Here is a 15,324-nt window from a genome sequence, read left to right on the forward strand (position 1 = left end):
CTCCTGTCTGGGCTCGGCGCACCGGCCACGTGGAGGCACATCTGTCCCGGTTCGTGTTAGAACCGGGACTAAAGGGGGGAGGCATTAGTAACGACCCTTTAGTCCCGGTTCAAGAACCGGGACTAAAGGCCCTTACGAACCGGGACAAATGCCCTTTTTTCTACTAGTGAGTATTTGTTTTCATGATAGATTAAACTTTGACAAGAAGCATTGAATCTTTTACTCAAGCTCCAGTTACCTAAATGAGCATGTACTATCTTATACAGATATGTTATCTTGATTATAGCTTGGAGAGAAGACAAGGATACGCCTATGGGCAATAAAGTTATTGATGGGCTAGACGGATAACTTTGGTTTTATCAAATTTTTGCTGGAGGACGCATAAGGTTTAAGGTTGAGGATGTTGACGAGTGGATTTTAAGCATTTGGAGAAGGGTTGCACTATTTTGGATACTAGAAGATACCCCGCGCGTTGCAGCGGGAATTTGAGCAAAGAATTTGCAACGAAAAATTACCAAGTATATTACTTACATGTGAAAGTAAATGATGTACTAAAGGGAAATCGCTATGCTGCATGGTGATTCGAAAATTGAGAATAAATTTCCGGTTTATCCATAAAAAGCATGACTAACAAATTGATCATTCATGTCCATCCTGCAAGTTATGCTAAAGGCTTTAATTACATTACATCATCTTGACCATTTAGATGTTTAGATAACTTGCTATGATCCACATATTTCTTGTATTACATGACAATAAAATGAGTATGTTAAATTTGTTGATATTCTGTACACGCATAAGTAAATTTTGGCACATTAATTGGTCTTTCTAAAGTATCAGTTTGCAGCTTGCAAACCTAAACATTAGGCACACAACATGGAGCCCTCAAATGACCAACATTACTTACTGTATCAAGTTTATTCTCCCGCTCCAATTTAGTCTAAATGTTGCCAGGAAAGTAAGATCGATGTCATATGAAAATAAAATAATGATTCATGTAGAAAAGGGAATTGACACCTGAAATCAAACTTCCTTTGCCACCTGTATCTTCTTATCTTTGTTTATTGTTTCCCCTTATATCTGCTTAACATAACAGTAGTACGATATGTGATATGCTTGAGTTACTATCAGTTAAAAGAATAGCCATTTTCATAAATTGGTTTAAACCGGTGCATGATGTAGTTGGTGAATGAGAAAGAGGGGATTAACTTGGCCAATCATTGCAGAAATATAACTGGCTAGAGCAAGTAAAAATAGCTATAACAAGCTGACAAATATTTTAAATATTACAAAAGAGAGAAACATCCTTACTGTTGGAGTTGTGTCGAATATTGTATACAAGGTAGGTTACAGTTGGACTTGTAGTTGTATTGTGTTTACATAGGATATGTAGTCGTGTCCAAGTAGGACACTTGTATCCTAGGCCTCTCATATATAGCGGGGTTAGACACACGATGTAACATATGCCAACATAATAGCACCGAAACGCAGGGGAAGCCGGCGGCATGTGCCGGTGTCCAGGGCGACCGGGTGCGGTATTGTACCGGTATCATGGGGAGGAGCGCCCATAGTCAGGCCCCGGGGATGTAGCCGTATCGGTGAACCTCGTTAACAAATCTCGGTGTCGTGCCTCGTGTGATTGCTTGGTCCTCGGATGATCGACGGTATGCCTCGGATTTATTCTAACTAGTGGTATCATGAGCTAGGTTGTTCGAAGAGGCGATGGATCGTTGATCTAGAGGTGAAACTATGGAGGCTGCAGGATTGGAGATCGAGTTATGTGGTTTCGTCGGAATTGGTTGCAAGTAATGCGTCTGGACGTATTTGCTGAGGCGATCGGAAAGACGAAACGTATCCGATGAAGTCAATCGCGAAGCAGCACAACTCACGCGGAAGACGACAAGCGCACGCAACAACAGGCAACATCACACAAGCGCGTGGCAGCAGCTGGTGACCTAAGAAGCGGCGGGGCCGATCTGATCTTTTTTTGGTCGGGGTTGACCGAGCAGGGAGTGCGGGGGGCGCTCAAGGCCCAGCATGGTTCAGCGAGGCGGTCAAGGCCAGCGCGGAGCGAGAGCTTGATGCCTAGGTCTGTGGAGCTGAAGCGGAAGGCTGCATGATGTAATGGTGCGGACGCGTGCAAAGGAGATTTGTTTGAGACAAAAAGAAAAAGGCTACAGGACCACGTGTGTGTGCATGAGAGCAGTTTGGTTGGATCATGTTTGGTCCTTTGTCTGCTATAAGGTACACGGAGAAGCAACAACAAACAACGACAGAAAAGAAGAAGAATTGTGCAGTTTGCACGGAAGTTTTTTTTTTTTGGGTCGGTTTGCTGTGATGGCTTGGAACACGTGGGCAGGTGGCGGAGGCGCGCGGACAAGCGTGTCATATGGGATGTGCATATAAGGCTTGTGGAGTCTGGTGCATGTCGTGCAGCCAGACAAGTTCGGCTGGGTCGGACTTGACAGTCTGACGGATCGACATGAGTCGGTTGGAACAGAAGACGGTGGCGGGATCGGCGACAGCGACATATGAGCGTGATGCTGATGGTGACCGACTTCTGGGCGTGGAAACACGTGGCGCAGGCCCCGAGAGTTTGTGTGGCTTCGACAAGACTATGGCGCGGGATTGATTCAAGGTGGTGTATGCACGGAGCTTGAAGTCGATGAGGCGCACGAGTGGACTGATCATCTACCATGGAGTCATGTTGAAGGTGGAGCTGGAGTCTGGAGGACTTCACTCGGTGCTGATTGAGGGGCTACGGCGTAAGTGCATAGAGAGTCGAAGCCTATTCAGCGGGAAAAAGCGAGGGACACGTATTTCGGACTGGAGCCCAATGGTCTGATAGAAGCGTGAAACTCATCATCGGTCGGTGATGATCGGTGGTACTCTGCAGTGGGGGTTGAGTGGTGTGGGTTCGCGGCCCTTGAGACTTGACCAGGACGGCGGAGGCTCGACGCGGTAATAGCGGCGAGGCGTGCGGGGCGCACGGGACATGGAGACGGGCCAGGGCTCTGGTGGTCATACATGTGGTGAGACGACTGCGAATTTGATTCGGGATGACTACAAGCAATGGTGAAATTCCTTCAAGTTTCAGACAGGCGGTCAAGAAAGGAGCGGTGAGGTTGAATTCAGGTAACACTTATGTGTGACACCCAATATGTGAGTTGTTTACTTTCACGCAGGTCAGTGATCGGTGTGTGATGGCGTTGGACTGGTACTCTGGAAGTTCGGAGCACAAACTAGAGTAACAAGGAACTTAATTTTGCTCGAGTGTTGACTTTGTTCAAGAAAAGAAGGGACTACAGGTTGCAGGTGGAGTCACATGGAGTCTTTGGAGTAGCAGCAGTGCTCATGGGATAAGCTCAAGTCCAATGTACATGGAAGTTTGGCGCATTGACGAATTTAAGGTGGTGGAGAATATTCGTCAAGGTGGAGTTTGTTGGAGTTGTGTCAAATATTGTATACAAGGTAGGTTACAGTTAGACTTGTAGTTGTATTGTGTTTACATAGGATATGTAGTCGTGTCCAAGTAGAACACTTGTATCCTTGGCCTCTCATATATAGCGGGGGTAGACACACGATGTAACATATGCCAACATAATAGCACCGGAACGCAGGGTAAGCCGGCGGCATGTGCCGGTGTCCAGGGCGACCGGGTGCGGTATTGTAGCGGTATCATGGGGAGAAGCGTCCATAGTCAGGCCCCGGGGATGTAGCCATATCGGTGAACCTCGTTAACAAATGTTGGTGTCGTGCCTTGTGTGATTGCTTGGTCCTCGGATGATCGACGGTATGCCTCGGATTTATTCTAACACTTATCATCTCAAGAATTCCAAATTTGGTTGAAAGCAGGCATCTCACCACGCATCTTCAGGAAACATAGAAAGCCTGAAACATCAGTTTTCTAATTTTAAATAGAAATGCATAAAATAAGACACTGATTACAAAAATCTTGAGGACAAAAATGGGTGTACATTCATGTCAGGATGATGCCCCTGTCGAAGTGCCATCCTTGTGCAGCATGCGTAGGGAACCAAAATTAATATGCCGATTAGGAAGTCATCAGAGAGCAAGCAACAGTTGTGGGATCGGGCAGACACACCACTGATGCAATGCTTGAATATGAGAAGGTAGCAACTGCAAGTGGCTTGTGGTTTCATCGACAAATGAAGTGATGTTAGTTCTGATATAAAGACCGATCGCAAGAATTCAAATCAACTCTGATTTTTTAGTGAAGGAAACAAATACCACTCAGGACGCGGATCTGGCAATGTCAAACATAGCCCGCATCCTTCTGCTCGCTGGTTGTTTGATGTTTTTGAACTTTTACTGAAATACTGATAGTTTCGAACTTGTACATAATACTGCTTAAATGAAAATACACAATAGTTCAAAAGGTCATACCTGAAGAGTACATAGAGAGCCACAGTTGTAGTTGCTAGTGATTCAACATTAAAAATGACTATAATCTTCTGTAGGTGACCTGATGAGAAAGTGATTTTTAATAATCAAAATTTTCAATCATGAAAACAGAACAGTCAGATAAATAAAGCTCACGTTAGAAGATATCACGTCTTCAGCATACCAATGTTGTTGAAAAGATATCCACCAATAACCAAATATCTCACATCCATGTCAATTGACCCTGTAATGTACAACTGTGCACCCAACTTAACTTCAATCCAAGGACAACATGAAGACCAGGTTTTGAATCAAGGAGAAATAGAAGAAAACAGAGAGGCATTCACTTTCCCTACAAAATTGATCGAGAAATCATGGTGCGACAAAGGACTCGTGGAGGCAGCGGCAAAAGGATTGTGATCTGGATGGAGCAACGCTTACCCGCGGATCAAGCGACGACATGAATACCCGATCTGGAGAAAAGTGTCCTGAGGGCTGTCGAGTTAATGGCGTTTCTGTTGTGGTTCTAGCCGCTGAACACGCGAGGAAGGGGATGATGTGGGGCCATGAATGCTTCCGTTTCATGTGCCTTTGTAGACGGGAGAGTGTCAGTCGAGGAGGTGGAAGAGAGAGCGGCGGCGTTAAGATTAACTGCGGGGAAGACGAACTATTATCACTATTTACATGGGCCGTTATCCCTAACAACCATGGGTTTGGAACGACACTTGGCCCAACCAAACTCCCTGTTCGGCAGTCTGAGTCTGGGTCGTCTTCAACCTTCAGCACAGGAACAAATACGCACAAGTGCTACAAAATCCTATCATATTTGACTATTTAGGCCACAGATTGCATCAACTTCAAACATAAAATTTGTTATCCTATTCGTCGCGAAACCATTCCACCATAGCGCACAAGATTTTGTCCGGTAACTAAGGAGATCGGGAAAAGGAGCTAGGCCACAGGGAGCGACTGGGCGCACTGTCAACCACACGAGAGAGCGGCAATGTATGCATGGCGCGTCGTCGTAGTTTTTGCGCTGCCACCGTGCCACAGGGAGGTGGGTTGAGGAATCGATGGGGATGAGCCATCACAAGAGAAGAATGGCTGCACCCAATAAATCGCGTTTGGTCGAAAAAGAAAGAACCGGGGAAAGAGACCACACGGATCGTTATTTTTACTTAGCGGTGGCAACCCTTGTAAATTTTGCCAACTCCAGATCAGACGGCTGCAAACACTTGTGATATGCTGCATCAATGGCTAGGATAATTCTGATGACGTGGCTCCTTGCGGAGGCAGGAAAATAAGCTAATGGGGTGCCCTTATTTAAATATAGAAGATAATGCTGTTTTTTACACTGGTAGTAGGTGGTGTCAGTGGCGGTGGTTGGGATGGGTTTGACATGGAGTAGACGCAAAGCTAGTCACGTGGGGAGCCATCCCCCTTTCTATTCTCACATACTACCTCAGTAAACTAATATAAAAGCGTTTAGAATATTAAAATAATGATCTAAACACTAATATATTAGTTTATAGGAGCACTCTATTCCTATGTACTAGGCTTAACAATGAAAGATGGACATTATATTAGTGCTTCCAGCTTCTGAAATAAGAATCTTACATCATGCATGCAGTTACTTAGTATACTACTCCTTTCGTTCCTAAATATTTGTCTTTTTATAGATTTCGAAGGACTACCACATACGGATGTATATAGACATATTTTAGAATCTAGATTCACTCATGTTGCTCCGTATGCAGTCACTTGTTGAAATCTCTAAAAGACAAATATTTAGGAACGGAGGGAGTACATAACACATGCATGCAGTTACTTAGTAAATAAGAATCCCTGATACCATAATGATGCACGTACGTACATTGGCTAATACGCCTGACACAACACATGCCTCCATGTCTTAACTGCAGCTGTGCAGCATGATCTGGCTAGCTGGAACTAGAAGATGAGCACCCACCCTAGAAGTAGAAGAGTGGCTATTGTCACGAGCGACGCCTGAGCCGGCGCAGGGGCACCACCCTTCGTCGACGCCGCAGCTGGCCCACCGGCGGGCATTGCTGGCCCAGACGTCAGCACGCCGCCGTCGCCGTGCATCATGTTCCTGCCCGTCTGCAGCAGGCTGCCGAGGACGGACCCACCGGTCGAGGGACGTATGCTGAGGCAAGTCTGGTCACTGCCGGCGACCTCGAAGAAGTAGTTCTTCACATTGAGCTCCATCGCCGTGTCGGCGCGCCGTCAAACACCAGCGCGACCGTGGGAACCTTAACAGCGGCAAATTCCTTGGTGGGGAAGCACAGGCGGTCCTCATCGGGGCTCTTGGGTACCCCGACGACCTTCTGCTGCAGGATCTTGGTCAGGAGCTTCTACCTCAGAACCTTGTACGCGGCCTGTTCGAGGTAGGTGACGGGAAGGGTGGTGCTGAGGATCACCCCGCCGGAGCCGGAGAAGGTCTCCTCCGGGATGTCTTTGAGGAGCTCGCCGTCGACCTGCACGCCTGTTAGCTTGACGTAGTACAGGTCAGGGTACTTGCCCTTGAGCAAAGGCGTGCTCCGGCTGCCCTTATCCTTGGCCGGCGCCGCGTCGTCCCCGACGCTGAAGCTCACAAAGCTCTTGTCGCCGCCGCGTCGTCCGAAGTAGGAGAATGTGGAGATCTGAAGCTGCGACACGAGCGAGAGCGGCCCCCTGCTGAAGCCGGCGGAGCCGAATGAGCTGTTGAGGTTCCGCTCCGGGACACCATGCCTTCGGCGGGCGTGGTCCCGAAGGCGAACGTGTCGGTGGCGAGGAAGCCGGAGGTGCCACCGCAGCAGTCGCCGGGGCCGGCGCATTTGTACTTGGGCATCAGACGGTTGTAAGACAATAGAATCGGGGGAACCGGCTCAACCCTCTAGGGGTGGCCTATCTCATATATATATAATGAAGGGGTACAAGTTACATGATACGTATATGTACGTATACAACTACAGAAGCTATACAGTCTAACACCCTCCCTCAATCTTAGCCACTTCCTAAAGAATCTAGAAGGGTAAGATTGCGCCTACAAGTCTCAAACTGTGGAAGAAGTAATGGCTTGGTGAAGATGTCTGCAAGTTGATCCTTGAAAGAGATGAACTTGATCTGTAGTTGCTTCTGAGATACCCGTTCTCGTACAAAATGATAGTCCACTTCAATGTGTTTCGTTCGGGCATGGAATACCCGATTAGCAGATAGGTATGTAGCACCGATGTTATCACACCAAAGAATAGGAGACTGTGATTGAGATATTCCCAACTCCTGAAGCAAAGACTGTATCCAGATAATTTCTGCAGTTGCATTAGCCACAGCCTTATACTCAGTTTCAGTACTGCTACGCGAAACAGTAGCCTGTTTCCGAGCACTCCAGGTGATCAAGGTAGAACCAAAGAACACCGCATAGCCCCCCGTGGATCGCCTGTCATCCGGACTGCCAGCCCAATCCGCATCAGAATACGCCGAAATGACCCCAGAGGGGTTCGGTCGAATGTGCAAACCATAGGACAACGTGAAACGAATGTAGCGCAAGATGCGCTTCACCGCAGACCAATGAGTGTCACGAGGTGCCTGAAGATACTGACATACTCTGTTGACAGCAAAAGATATATCTGGACGTGTGATCGTCATTTACTACAACCCACCAACAATACTCCTGTACTGTGTCGCATCAGCAGAAGGCAGGAGGTCACCATCGACAGCAGTAATCCTGTCAGTAGCAGACATAGTGGTAGTAGTCGGTTTGCACTTAAGCATCCCAGCCCGCTGCAACAAATCCAAAGAGTACTTCTTTTGCGTCATAACAAGACCACTGGAAACAGAAGCAACCTCGACACCAAGGAAGTAGTGAAGCTGCCCAAGATCTTTGACCGCAAAATCAGCACCAAGAGACCGAACAAGAGCAGCAACAGCCGACTGAGAGGAACTGACGAGGATAATATCATCCACATAAACCAGCAGATACATAGTAACTGCGGGCCTTTGGAGAAGAAATAACGAAGAGTCAGCAGCTGATGATGCAAAACCATGAGCACGAAGGGCTGCCGCAAGACGAGCATGCCAAGCACGAGGAGCTTGCTTCAGACCATAGAGTGCTTTAGTGAGCCAACACAGATAATCAAGATGGTCAGGATCAGAGAACCCTGGGGGCTGGCGCATATATACCTCCTCTTCTAGAACACCATGGAGAAAAGCATTCTGAACATCAAGCTGACGAAGAGACCAACCCCGAGTAACTGCAAGAGAGAGAAGAAGCCTGAAAGTAGTAGGTTTAACCACTGACTGATGGTGTCTTCATAATCAAGACCATAATGCTGCCAAAAACCTGTAGCAACCAGCCGCGCCTTGTAGCGCTCGATAGAACCATCGGAATGCTTCTTCACTTTGAAAACCCATTTGGAATCAATGACATTCACACGGGATGGTGGCGGAACAAGAGTCCATGTCTTGTTATGAAGAAGAGCATGACACTCCTGCTCCATGGCCTCTCGCCAATGAGGTATACTCAGGGGCAGCCTGATACGTACGAGGCTCAGAGGAAGGATCCGCACGAGCAGCAGCCAGACAGGCAGCCAACCAAGCAACAGTACCATCAGTGCGCTGTTTGGGCTGGAAAACACCACTGCGACTCCGTGTGTGTGGTCGTTGAGGGACCACAGTAGGCACAGGAGCCGGAGAGGACTCAAGTGATGAAGGCGGCGATGGCGATGACGACTCGGCCAGCGAAGGGGAGGCCTCATAGAGCACCGGTGAGAGCACACCGGAGGCAGGTGAGCTCGGCCTAGGCGAGGACAGCCCAGGCGAAACCGGCGAGGCAGGTCGAGGAGGCGACGAGGCCGGCGAGGCCGGCTCAGGGGCCACATGCGCCGGGGCCGACGGGGCCGAGCGAAGCAGTGAAGCCGACTTAGGAGCCAGGGGCGGCGAGGCCGGCGGGGCCGAGCGAATCGACGAGGCCAGCCCAGGGGCCAGGGGTGCCAAGCCGGTCGACCCAGGAAGCCCAGAGGCCAGTGGCGCCAGTCCCGAGGCCGAAGGCGCCGAAGCATATGGCGCGGCAGGAGGTTCGACCGAATGTGCATGGGCACGAGGGCCGATGCCATGCAGGGGAACACCCTGATCGGTGTGAACCGCTGGTAAGACCAGCGAGGGAGATGAGGACGACTCCAAAATTTCCAAACGAGCCCCACGTCCAGTGCCTGCACCATGGTTAGGCAACAATATAGGAGAGTATGCAACATCATCAAATTGGTCAGCTGCAACAGAGGATGAATGCAAAGATGGTGGTTAAGTAGTGGACACAGGAAGTTTAGCAAAGGGAAAAACATGCTCATCAAACACGACATCCCGAGATATATAGACACGATTTGTGGGAACGTGAAGACATTTGTATCCTTTACGAAGAGAGCTATAGCCAAGAAAGAAACACTTCTTGGAACGAAACTCAAGCTTGCGCTTGTTATACGGGCGGAGATGTGGCCAGCAAGCGCACCCAAAGACCTTAAAAAGGTATAATCAGGTTGTTCATTAAGGAGAACCTCAATGGGAGTCTTCATATTCAAAACACGAGTGGGAGTACGGTTTATGAGAAAACATGCAGTGGTGAGAGCATCACTCCAGAACCGAAACGGAACCGATGCATGGGCCAAAAGAGTAAGACCAGTTTCAACAATGTGACGATGCTTACGTTTGACAGAACCATTCTGTTGATGTGTATGTGGACATGCTAAACGGTGAGCTATCCCAAGCGACTGAAAGAAGGAGTTGAGGTTGCGATATTCGCCCCTCCCCCCAGTCCAACTGGACATGAACAATTTTGTGCTTGAGAAGGCGTTCAACATGTTTTTGAAACTGAACAACAATGTCAAACACGTCAGATTTGCGTTTAATAAGATAAAGTCAGGTAAAGCGACTATAAGCATCAACGAAACTGATATAATAATTGTGACCACTGACAGAAGTCTGAGCAGGACCTCATACATCTGAAAACATAAGTTCTAAAGGATGTTTTACCTCACGACTAGACTCCGAAAAAGGAAGTTGATGACTCTTCCCCTGCTGACAAGCATCACACACTGCTAGATCTTTATTACTAGACACACTAGGAAGCTCATGACGACGCAAAACATGATGAACGATAGGTGTGGCCGGGTGACCAAGACGAGCATGGCAATGTGACGGAGATACCCAAACTCCACTGAACACGCAAGCGACCGCAGGATGCTCCAGACGATACAGGCTCTGGCACAACCGCCCGCTAAGAAGAATGTCCCTCGTGCCCCGATCCTTAATAAAAAGATCAAAAGGATGAAATTCACAAAACACATTATTATCACGTGTAAGTTTAGGAACAGAAAGAAGATTGCGTGCCACATAGGGAACTCTGAGAACATTACGAAGTTGAAGACTCCTATTTGCATGCCTAGTGAGAAGAGATGCTTGACCAATATGAGATATATGCATACCTGCTCCATTGGCAGTGTGCATCTTGTCGGAGCCGTTGTAGGGTTCGTGAGTATGGAGCTTGCCCATCTCACTCGTCAGATGCTCCGTGGCCCCAGAGTCCATGTACCAGTGAGGATCAACAGAGTAGGACTGAGTTTGCCCTTGCTGCTTTGTGGACACTGGGCGATCTGCCATGGCCACCTGACGCGCAAAGTTGCGCGTGTCGTTGCCATCATTGACAAGACCTAAAAAACTCTTCTGAAAGCGTTTGTGGCACTTAGAGGACCAATGCCCATCAATGCCACAGAGCTGGCACACGCGCTTACCGCCAGCCCCCGGTAATGTCGCGGTAGCAGGGGGGCCGAGGCAGGCGGCGATGGCAGCTCCGAAGGAGTCCTGGATGATGAAGTAGGGCGGCCACCCTTGGTGGCGGTGTTGGCAGAGAGGGAGCTCCCACTGCCCCTGGAGCGGCGTGACTCGACCCGCTGTTCCGTGAGAAGGAGGCGGGAAAAGACCTCATGCGCCATCATGGGGGTTGAGTTGCCCCGCTCGTTGATGATCTCGACCAAGCCGTCATACTCCTCATCGAGACCATTGACAATGAACGAGTTAAACTCGGAGTCGGCGAGGGGCTGTCCGATGGGGGCCAACGTGTCGGCAAGGCCCTTGACCTTGTTGTAGAACTTAGTGGCCGTGGAGTCCAGCTTTTGACACTCACCAAGCTGGCGACGAAGGTCGGAGACACGAGCCTACGACTGCGCCACAAACGAGCGCTCGAGGATTGTCCATGCCTCATGAGACGTCTTGGCGAAGACATCAAGTCCGGCAACAGCCAGAGTGAGCGACCCCTGGATGGAGGAGAGGTTCGCCTGGTCCTGCCCTGTCCAAACACGGTGCGCCGGATTGTAGACCGGGCCGTGCACGCTATCCACCAACGCAGGGGGACATGGGAGAGAACCGTCGACGTAGCCCAGGAGATAATGACTCCCGAGGAGCGAGAGGACCTGTGCACGCCAGAAGATGTAGTTGTCTGATGACAACTTGATGGTGATGAGGTTCCCGAAGTGAAACGGCGGCGGCGGCAAAGAGCCCGCGGAGTAGACTGTCGGAGGCGAATACGCCGTAGAGGCAGAGACCGCGGTTGCAGCCACTGTCGCAGCCGCGGGAACGAACAACGAAGGGGCCGAGCCTGAGGCAGCGAAGCCGGCCATTTTGGCCGACGGGGGCGCCACCAACGCGAAGGACTGGCCCCAACTGGTCGGAGCGATCGGCGGGTGGCCCCCACTGGACAGGGCGATTGGCACGTCGCTGAGAGAGGCGGACGAAGGAGCCGCGTCGCTGAGGAAGGCGGACGAAGGGGCGCCTGCTGTAGCACCAGCAGGATATGGCACGATCGCGTGCCCCGGCGACGAGGAGAAGAAGGCACTAGTAGAAAAACACCCATTAGACCCGGTTCGTAAGGGTCTTTAGTCCCGGTTCATGAACCGGGACTAATGGGTCGTTACTAATACCTTCACCCATTAGTCCCGGTTTAAACACGAACCGGGACAGATGGGCCTCCACGTGGCCGGTCCGCCGAGCCTAGTCAGGGGGGCCTTTGGTCCCGGTTGGTGGCTCCAACCGGGACCAAAAGTTCATGTTTTTTTACAAATGTGGCTGCCTTAGGGGTTTTGGGGGTTATTTTTAGGTTGTTATTAGCTAGCTAATAGAGAGTTCTCTCTTATATCAACGCTGCTGCTATGTTCATTTCAACCGCTGATATAACATGCTCATGCATGCGCAATATCATACATCATCATATATAATAACAAGTCCTATGCATCATCATACAACTTCTACTCGTTATTATAATAATAAGTCATACGATCATCCTCATAGTCATCGAACCCAACCCTACATAATTGTTCTTAGCACATGATCATCAGTATCAGGTAGGACCTAACACACCCTTAAGGTAAAATAGCATAAAACAATATAGACCCTGACTCTCCATTATGAAGAATGGCGATCATCCTGTCTCCAATTCTTGCCCTTCGCTGCTTGTTGCTTCCAAGAAGCTCCTTACGACTGTCCATACATTTTTTCCATTCTTTGATTGTTATGTCTCCACTTCTTTTAGAAACCCGGTATGGACAGTTGAGATTCGTAGGACGACCTGGTTGTATGTTCAAAACATGAAGGCTACCATGCGTATACATCAGATGAGGCACACAATCATTCGGGATTATCTGTTGAAAAACATAGTAATAACTTCGTAGTTAGCAATGATGTACTAGTTTTAGAAGTGCGCAAAAAGAAACCCGGTATGGACAGTTGAGATTCGTAGGACGACCTGGTTGTATGTTCAAAACATGAAGGCTACCATGCGTATACATCAGATGAGGCACACAATCATTCGGGATTATCTGTTGAAAAACATAGTAATAACTTCGTATTTAGCAATGATGTACTAGTTTTAGAAGTGTGCAAAAAGATCACGGATGTCGTAATAGTAAAAAAATCTTACCAGGGTATCTCCATGGTAGTTACCGTAGTTCAACACGTGCACTAGTGGCACGTATTGACCATAATGTTGAGGAATTTGATTGTAGATATTGTAATTCTCAAGATCAGTACAAAATGCGACCAGATGAGTTTTCTCCTGATAAGTTAATTCGGAGCCTTCGGTGTAGTAGGTTCTGTCTACCATCTTCGGCACATTCTTTGAAGAATGAAAATAAGCTGTCAATGGAGATAAGTTGTCAACTATTTTAAAATAAACAATATAAATTACTTAATAACTATGTTAAGCTCACATGGGGGAATAATTGGAGGTGTATCCACAAGGACCCAAATCGAAGGTCTCTCTTGCTCAATTGTAGGATCACCAAGATCCATGGTGACAAACATACCCTCATCAAGACCATACATCTTGCAAAGTGCTTCCCAATTTTTGCAACCAAAATGGGTTACACTCTGAGCATTGTACAACTTTACTTGAAAATCCACACCATGATGGGTGCTTAGGATAATTTTTTTGGTTTCGAAACTTTCATGGTCTTCAAAACCCATCCTCTCCAAGACGTAGCGTCTTGCAAAGCATGGGATAAGCTAGTCGAATTGGAAAAGATGAAAAATATTGTCATGATTAAAATAGTTAAAGTCATGAGTAATTACAAAAAAAAACTATTGTCATCGGTTGCGTACCGTATGAACATCGAAGGTCTCCTCGAGCTTAATGCTGAAGCGACGATCTTCGTCCAGCTCAATGAACCTGTCGCAGATAGCTCGGTCGTCGTGGCACCAGTCGCACTCCCCCAGGCGGTTTTCGTCGTCTGAGTATGACATTTCCGGACTATGTTCATAATTCAAATATTAAACTAGATTATTAATCACGGGTTGACTATCGGTGATGTACGTAGCTCCTCCTTTCATTCCCGAGTGCATTATTACATCAAATTGTCTAGCACACGGGAATGAAGGAGAACTTATCCAATATGAGCATTCAATAAGCAAAACAGAATAATAAAATAAGCAAAACCAAATCATAAAATAAAGTAGTATTCAAATTAGCATGCATTCAATAATTATAAGCAAAAGTACATCATCTCTTGGTGTCCGTACATCGTCGAATATTATCACTAATATAGCATCACCAATACAACTAGAACCGTAGCGTCTGACGGGTATCGACGCGGGCGATGAACACCCAAAGATAAGGAACCATCACAGGATCATAGCTCCAGTGAGATCCCTGAAGAACCTGCCAGGTATTGTCGAACCTGCCCTCCAATGCAACCATGTAGCGACGGACGTGCTCGTCCTCCTCGGTGACACGGTGACGTACCACCTCCGCGGTGTCCGGAAGCCTCGGCACCGTCACTGGCCCACGCGACCGCCACCAAACAAGGATCGAGTCAACAATAGGCTGCCTCCTCACCAACCTACGTCCCCTGGAAGGTAGCACCTCCCAATACCAGCCCGGCGGAGCCCAGTCCCGAACATGACCCTGATCAAGCAAGCCTCAACCGCCGAGTCGACGACGACGAGGATGCGGGATAGGCATCGCCGACGTCGATGCGAGAACTACTTCTATATATAGTTAAATAAAGTAGTTTTATTAATTAAATCAACTAGCTAGTTCAACTACTAAACACTTACTATACATAAATAAAGTAGTACTTACTAAAAACAAACTACTTCTATATATAGTAAAATAAAGTAGTTTATTAAATCAACTAGCTAGTTCAACTATATATGAAGTTCTTACTATAAATAAAATAAAGTAGTACTTACTAAAAATAAACTAGTATTTTTTAACTAATTATATTAAACACTTTCTCTTCTTATTTTTTTCATTTTTCTAACTAGTTTTTTTCTAAAAATAAAGTAGTTTCATTTTTCTAACTAGTATTTTTCTAACTAATCTAACAAAAATCATAAAAGATCTAACAAAATCTAACAAAAAAATCTACTAACAGAAAA

At 47.6% G+C, this 15,324-nt stretch overlaps 1 pseudogene; it reads right to left on the bottom strand.

Annotated features, from left to right (window-relative positions):
* LOC119284352 overlaps positions 1-15,324 on the bottom strand; it is a 41,012-nt pseudogene that overhangs the window by 22,479 nt on the left and 3,209 nt on the right.

The sequence above is a fragment of the Triticum dicoccoides genome, chromosome 4A, assembly GCF_002162155.2.
Source record: "Triticum dicoccoides isolate Atlit2015 ecotype Zavitan chromosome 4A, WEW_v2.0, whole genome shotgun sequence".
NCBI lineage: Eukaryota > Viridiplantae > Streptophyta > Magnoliopsida > Poales > Poaceae > Triticum > Triticum dicoccoides.